This window comes from Oryza sativa, chromosome 12 (genome assembly GCF_034140825.1).
Source record: "Oryza sativa Japonica Group chromosome 12, ASM3414082v1".
NCBI lineage: Eukaryota > Viridiplantae > Streptophyta > Magnoliopsida > Poales > Poaceae > Oryza > Oryza sativa.
In genome coordinates, this window is record NC_089046.1 from 26,939,554 (window position 1) to 26,948,359 (window position 8,806).

An 8,806-nucleotide genomic window follows, 5' to 3' on the forward strand; every position below is an offset into this window, starting at 1 on the left:
TCCTGAGTGTGCGCCTCTGGAGCTCCTCCAAGCTGAGAGGAGCCTAGTACGTCCTGGTGGTCTGCACTGTGCAAGTCGTCGTCGTAGAACTGGCTAGTAGGACCAGTCCTACCGGCGTGAGACGAAGAGGCCCCAGTACCGAAGATCCCGGCTGCAAATCCTGCTGGACAAGGACCATCAGTTTCGTATAGGTATTTAACAGTATTAATAAAAAGTAAAGTACCGTGTGGGCGAGGGATCGACGCTCCGTGAGAGGAAGAGCTGGCGAACGCGCCTGAAGAGGTGGCGAACGCCCCTGCGGAGCTCGCGGAAGCGCCGGTCGTGCCTGCGAACGCGCTCGAAGGCATACGAGGTCCTGCGATGAGGAAACGTGCAGTTAAAACATGGTGACACATTCGTGCAAAAGCTGAAACAAAAATGAACTAATATCTGGGCTGAACTGTACCGTGCGAAACCGGTGCTGTAGGTCGCACTGCTCCGAAGCTAGGGGCGCTCGAAGACAAACGAGGTCCTGCTCCGACGGTAGGACCGCGAGGCCGTGGGTGTACCGGACCAGCTGGAGGTACGACGTCCACGGCGCTGCGACAGGAGAAGACGCGCATGACCGCACGCATCTTCTCCTGCATCCGGTCGAAGGTCGACCTCTGCTCAACGTCAGTCAAGTGCAAACCTCTGTTCAACCTCACCTGGACTGCGGTGATATCGGCACTGATATCCCGTGCCGCATCAGCCTATGCAAGATGGAAATAAAAAATTCAGTAGTTGTCCTATATTATGCAAGATAAATGACATAATTGTTGGAAGTAATACAAATTGGACGTACCGCCACGAAGTAGTCTCGGTCACGGTGCGTGGGATACGCGTCCGTGACAGCGGCAACGTGCGGCTCTGGGGCGTCTGGAGTGAAGGTCACACGCGCACGAGTGCGAGGAAGGTACCAGCGAAGGTAGTCACGGTAGTTCTCCTCCGTGTGTGGGAAGAGCTCGTTGATCACCTCCTCTGTAGCTAACAACCAGTCGTCAACGTACTGCTGTACACGTGGAGCCCAAAGTGCGCCTGCTAGCTGTCCCCGTCGAGTCAACCTGTGAAGAGAGGTAAATTGTATGGCTCGATGATGTAATTATCATAAAAATTTAGAAATGAACAATCCGAACTCACGAGTGGTCGGCAGGGGGGACGGTCGGCTGCACGTTGCCGGGAAACACCTGCCTAAGTCCGAACTGTCTCATCACACGCTGCGGCCAGTGAGGCTCAACGAAAATGTCGAACACCATCGGCAGGATGGTGAGCCAGTAAGCCTGGTCGCGTGTGCACAAGGACGAAAGTCCTAGCGGTGCTCTCGCAGCGACGGCCTCTTCTGTGTACGGCTCCCAGATGACGTCGCTCGGCTGGAGACGGTCAAACTCGAACACGAAGTCCGGGTAACCACGTCTCACCTGGACGTGAGCGTAACGACGCTGCAATAAACATGATCGGAATTAGACATGTTATGTGAAGGAAAAAAAAAAGAAGAGGACTGATAAACTTATAACGCAGCGAAGTTGCACTAACCCCACGTCGACACCAGTAAGTCCCCATCGTGGGACCGTCCTCTAGCCACTGCGCGCTGCGACCAACCCCGTAGGGTGCGCTGTCCACCACTGGTCGCCCTATGGCAAACCTCTCGGCTGCCCAAAGCTGAAGCAACATAGGACAACCAGCGATGATCGCTCCCGCGTCAGTCTTCGTGCACGCCTCACAGAGGGCACGGTACGTGGCTGCTAGCACGGCAGAACCCCAGCTCCACTGCGGCACGTCCTGTGGCTGAGCATCCGCGATGGACCGTGCGTAGTGGACCAGCCGGAAGTCCACAGCGTGCCCGTGGGTGCTAGTGAACATCACCCACCCGAACAACCACAACAGGTACGCCTCAAGGGAGCGTCGGACCGAGTAATCATCAGCGTCAGGGTGCAGAAGGTCCGCCTACAGTTAAGAATGAAATGTTAGTACAAAACACTGATCCGGTCGCAAATAAGCACGTATGATAATAACAACTTATTTACTTACAGTGAACTGGAGCAACCAAGCCTTGCTAGGCCCGACTGTAGAGTACGGAGGAAGGGTGGTGGTCGGTCCTAGGTGTGGAAGGCGCATCACCTGCTCGAAGCGCGCAGTGATATCCTCCTTCCACCCAAAAACACCGTCGACGGGACCAACTGGTGCTCCCGCCAGCGGTAGCCCGAGCAGGTACGACACGTCCTGCAGTGTCGGAGCCATCTCCCCACAGGGAAGGTGGAACGTGTGCGTCTCAGGTCTCCAGCGGTCTACAAGAGCGGCAAGGAGTGACCGGTCTGCATCCCACCGCTTCGCTGGGTCACGGTCGTCCGCCGCCGCCTCAACAAGCCTACAAAGTGGTAGAAGGCCTGCCGCACGCAACCTGTATAGAGCAAACTTCAAACATAAGTATAAAACAAAGCAAAGTTGAGTTGAAATGTGAACATACGCGTACCAAGGAACGTGACGGGGGTCGACACGCAACCACTCGCGCGACGTGCGTGGACGGAAGGTGCCGAGCTGTGCACCCTCGACTGCTGACAGGAACGAGCGGTGGTTCCTGTCAATCCCACGGTTCAACAGCGCCGGTGTGTCGTACGCCATACCTGCATCAAATAGGTTGATCAGAAACATATAAATAATTAGTTCAACATAAGTAATAAATGTTCATAAGCGAATTACTAACACATATTAAACAAGAGTACAAACAAACAAAAGTGTTTAGTCCGAACACTCATCACGATAACATTATGATACAACACCGAATAGTTCGCAATACTACTAGTACAACAATAGTCGGAGGTACTCATTACAACAAGATTGAATTGAAATTACACGATAGAAGTATTTAGTCCGAACACTCATTACATCATTTTATTTCCTAAATCGAAAGCATTGTTACACCATGGAATCGCCTGCTGCGCGACGACGCCTTGGCCTTGCGCGCCTGCTTGTTGTTCCTTCACCAGGTGGTCGCCTACCATCACTTGCCTGTCCAGATGGACTAGCATCTGCGCCGCTTGGAACTTCTGCATTCTTCGGGCATGTCTTGTAAGTATGGCCGCGCAGATCACACTTGCTGCAGCGTAAAGTCCTCCCACCTGCTTCTGACTCATCCATATCATTTCTGATGCGTCTAGTTTGGCGTCGACCCTTTTTCACCCTAAACTTAGATGGATCTGGAATATAAAAAACTTGGGCACTCAGCGTTGTGTAAGATCCTGAGATCCCGAACCCATATATCTCCTCACTCCATGTATGAAAGATTGCTTCTTTCCTGAAATAATTTGAGACGTACACATTGGGAGATATGCCACAATCACCGGCAGCAGCAAGAACGTGTGAGCAAGGAAGGTGATGAAGCTTCGGCTTCATACAACTGCAGGTACATCCACCATCCGCCTTCAAGACACATTCCTGCACGGCTTGCTTGCGATAGATACCACGCCTGCTCCTATCAACACACATTATTTCATACCGATGCACTTGTGTGCCTTGAGCAACAACTCTATGTCTCCGTGCCTTTTTGATTTTATCTTCCATGAACTTTGTCACTACGTTGCCAAACACTATGTTGTTATCGGCCATGGACGGACCAATTTTCTTGTATCGATCCCTAAAGTAGGCTTGCGTGCCGTGAAGGATGAATTCAACAATAGCAACCAATGGAAGTACCCGAACTCCTCGCATTACCCAGTTGTACACCTCTGCCAAATTGGTTGTCATTATGCCATACCGAGATCCATCGGTGTCGAACAATAGAGCCCACTTCTCCTTAGGCTCATTCTCAATCCACTGAGAGAAATTTCTGATGGCCGACCCTGACCTCCTTCTCATTGTTGGTGGGTCATCATGTAATGCACCAAGAGGTATGGGAGGCTCGTCACCTTCAACTTGTGGTCTGCGAGATTGCTCATCTGTTTGCTTCGTTGTCAACTCATCCAACTTGTCCCACAACTCATTAAATTTCTTCTCTTGGTTCTGTGCACAGAGCCTCTTAAAGAGCTCCATAAGATGCTTGTTCTTGAATTGCTTGTAGAAATTTGCACCCATGTGACGCATGCACCACCGACTCCGAACATCAGGCCACTTAGCTGGAAGTCCCTTCTCATCCCAACCGTTCTGCAAGTAGTCAATAGCCCGCAACATACCCGCATGACGATCATGTATAAGGCAAACGTTGGGCCTCATACGCACCACTGCAATGTGCACTCTCTCTAGGAACCAGTACCAGCTTTCAGTGTTCTCACTCTCTACAAATGCAAAAGCCATAGGTAGAACCTGGTTGTTCCCATCACACCCAATTGCTGTCAATATCTGACCTCGGTATTTACCTGTCATAAAAGTTCCATCTATGCATAGAACAGGTCGACAATGCACAAAAGCATTGATGCAAGCACCCAATGAGAAAAAGGCTCTTTGCAGCACACTCTTTGTTCTATCTTCAACCGATGTAAATGTATGTAGGTCATAGTAAGTATTATTATTCCTCTGGGCAATGGTGGCTAACAAACGAGGCAAATTATCATAAGAAGCTTCAAATGTGCCATACCTCATCTCAATGATCTTTTGTTTGGCTCTCCAGGCCTTTGCATAGCTTATGGTGTACTTAAATTTGTTCTCGATGTGCCTAATAATTGATTTTGGTTCAAAGCCAATGTTACCAACAACACTGCTGTACATCTCACTTGCCACAAAAGCTGAAGTGATGTTTCGGTGATACTTCTCCACCCCTTGTAAGTAGCACTTGTGCTCGGTCACAATGCTAACTTTCCAATAATCATTCCATTTACCCTTATATGCATGGACACGCCACGGACAATCTTCCTTCATGCACCTCACTTCATACACATAATTTGTTGACTTGACCACCCTAAACTCTCTCTGCAATGAAACTGCCCAATGCTTCACCGCCTCCTTCATCTCATCCTTATGAGCATACCTTGCACCCTCAATTACCTCGTACTCCTTATACTCCCAGGGTACATGATCACCCTCTGATATAACAAGACCAGAGAAGTCCTCATTTGCCCAATCAGTGGCCATTACATCACCTTCCTCATCGGATGATGCGTCGTCCTCCGCTTGCTCATTATCCGAATCTTCCCTCTCCATTTCATCAACAATTATACCGACTCTCTCCCCCTCATCTGCCATGCCCATGGCCTGCTCCTCCCTTGGTTGATTTTCCTCATTTTGCATCGATGGTCCAACAACATCCCCTGCATTGCTAGGACCCTCCACATCTTCGGTTTGCATTGAAACATTTGTATCTTTCTCTTGTACCGACACAAATATAACGAGGGGCCATGACCGTTCAAAAGCCATTTCCACATACCGTCTCCAAGCAGCAGTGCTGTCCATCGGCATTAGTTCCCAAAAATAACCTTCTATTGCACGACTCACTACAACAGATACTGACATTGTGTAGACTTCTTGGTCTATTCTAAATCCTCTCAACAACCAACTATAAATTGACTGAAATGTTCTCTCCGCAGGCCTATCGATGCCCTTAGATGTCATTACAAAATCTGACAGATCAACACCATCTGGACCAAATCTAATATTTCCTTCACCGTGAACTATCTGAAATGTGACCTTACTTGACATTGTGCCTGATGAAAACAATAACTGCGTTAACCTCGCATTTCTGTACTACGCCCTAAGTTACATTCTCTACAATATTGTTCTCTAAATTTCTAAAAGTAGGTTACATTCTCCAGACCCAACTAACGTGGCAGCCCGGTTCCGGCCCAAATAGTTTGGGCCGCACGTAGGTAGCACTCTCGTTGAGGCCCGTCAAAATATGGGCCTCATGTATGTAGGTAGCAATCCCGTCTCGGCCTAATATGTATGGGCCGCATGTGAGTGGCATTACCGTTCCGGCTCAACAGGACGCACTCCAGCGAAATTTCTTCTAGGCCGAATTTATATGGGCCCGGCCCATGTATATATGGTCCGAATCCGGTCCATATAAAAAGGTGACACAATTGAGCAGTTGGGCATGGAACTGACTTTCCTGGACTTTCATGGTATATATGCTCGTACATGCCTGTAAATATCAGATTTTACATCCCATGTAAAAAGGAAATCTGTGCCATTTGGCTCATGTATCACTCTTTTTTTCCTTTTTTTTGAGGGGTGATATATATGTGGATTGCATTGTTTGCTTCGAAAAATAGGCTGGTTGCTCTGCTTGATAAGGCTAACTAGGGATGGTAGCTTTTCACCTGTTATTTCAACTTAGCCGTCATGGTGAAATTAGTAGACACAATGCTCTTAAAAAGAAGTGCTAAAGTATCTCGAAAAAATATATAATAGATTGTAAAATAAAATAGATTTAAATCAAATTTTCTAATTTTGTAATAGGTAATGGTTATCCATACCCGTTATATGCCCGCGACTATAATATAAGTATATATACCACTTATTACCACAAATTAAGCCACATTGATGCATGAGAGTCAAGGGTGATCCCAATTCCCAAAAGAACATATAATTGGTGCCGCCAACAAGGTTGCTATTATATACTCCATCCCTGTTTCAAAATGTTTGACACCGTTGACCTTTTAGTACGTGTTTGACCATTCGTCTTATTCAAAAAATTTAAATAATTATTTATTCTTTTCATATCATTTGATTCATTGTTAAATATACTTTCACATGCACATATAGTTTTACATATTTCACAATTTTTTTTAATAAGACGAACAGTCAATCATGTGCTAAAAAGTCAACGGTGTCAAACATTTTGAAATGGAGGGAGTAATATATGAGTGCTCCTATATAGATATGGGACGAATATACATATAGCTCAAATTATTGGTAAGAAACGTAGCTACGTACAAACTGATGACGTAAAGTGAACGAACTTATCATCATCTACGTACTATAGTGTCTCTCAACTTTTGAACCACTTGCATTGGTCTGGTCCTATTGTCACTGCAGGGCAAAGTATACGTAGTACCAAAAGAGATAAGTTGCAGGTACGCCCCTGCACGCCGGCCATCATCCGTCAGCTATAGCTTTTGCAACCATCCGTGATCGAGATATGATCGATCATATAGAGCACTGATCAATGGTATATTTTTTTTTTTAATAAATGATGACACTGCTCTGACTTTTGAATACACGCTTAACCATTCGTTTTATTTGAAAATTTTGTGCAAATACGAAAAATATAAATCATTTTTAAAATACTTTTAGTAATAAAACAACTCACAACAAAATAAATAATAATTACATAAAAAAATTTTCATAAGTCGAATGATCTGTCTCAAAATGAACGCGGTTTTATCTATTAAAAAAGAGAGCTTAGAATATACTGCTACCAGCTGGTAAAAGTGCCTAGCTACTCCTAGCTTGTACAACTTGTTGAACATGACATATATAATTGCAACTCTTGCAATGTCGATCAGAATCCATATATGCTCTGCTGCTATATCTTAGTGCAGTGCAGTAGTGCCACTGAATGAACTCACTATAGCAAGCTAGAACAATCGAGTTGATCAGTAAGTACGTGCGTGCACGTGCTTATATATCAGCGATGTATATATCAAAGTCAAGCCACGTATGATGGTATGATGCACGCTAGTTATCGACATCACGCAATAGGATCTCTGAATATATATCCTCCATCCGTCCCAAAATAACTCAATCTGTTACCCTACTAGAGCAATAAAAAAAAACTACTCTTGAGATTTCAAGAAATAGCTAGTGAATAACGTGTTGGTAAAAATCTGAAAAAACTGGGTTTTCTAGCTTTTGGAGTAGTTGCTCCAGCTAGCTACTCCCTCCGTATTTTGATGTATGACGCCGTTGACTTTTCAATCAACGTTTGACTATTTATTTTATTTAATATTTTTGTGCAAATATAAAAATATTTATGTCATGCTTAAAGAATATTTGATAATGAATCAAGTCATAATAAAATAAATGATAATTACATAATTTTTTTAAATAAGACGAATGATCAAACGTTGGATAAAAAGTCAACGGTGTCATACATTAAAATATACTATAGTGGATATATATACATATACGCATATGCATGGCTGATGGCTGGATATATAGATCATACCTATCAATATGATATATATGATGCAAAAACTAGCTAGCTAGAGCTTAGCAAATGGTACACATGATCGATGCACATATACTCCCTCCATTTCGAAATGTTTGACGCCGTTGACTTTTTATCACATGTTTGACCATTCGCCTTATTCAAAAAATTTAAGTAATTATTAATTCTTTTCCTATCATTTGATTCGTTGTTAAATATATTTTTATGTAGGCATATAATTTTACATATCTCACAAAATTTTTTGAATAAGACGAACGATCAAACATGTGCTAAAAAGTCAACGGTGTCAAACATTTCGAAATGGTGGGAGTAGTATATTGTATGCAGATCGATTGAAGTTATTGCAAATTATTAACATTTGCCCGCATACGAACATATGCCGCCGTACGTGCAACAGGAGTTGTACACCACTCCTATGTCCTTATCTATATATCGTTTGTTCAAAAAAGTTCTAACGATCGATCGATCTATCCATTTGCATGATCAATGATGCATGCAATTATTTGGAGCACCAGCACCAGTACTCCGAGCGAGCTAGGGATGCAAGTGGAACATGGGCAAATAGCTAAGATTTTTTTTGGTTTAATTTATCACTAATTCTAGATAATTCTCTTATAAATTTTGTATTAGCAAGTAAGAAATGAAGTAATTTTATATGAAATGGGTTCTCATATGGGTAGAGGATTACCC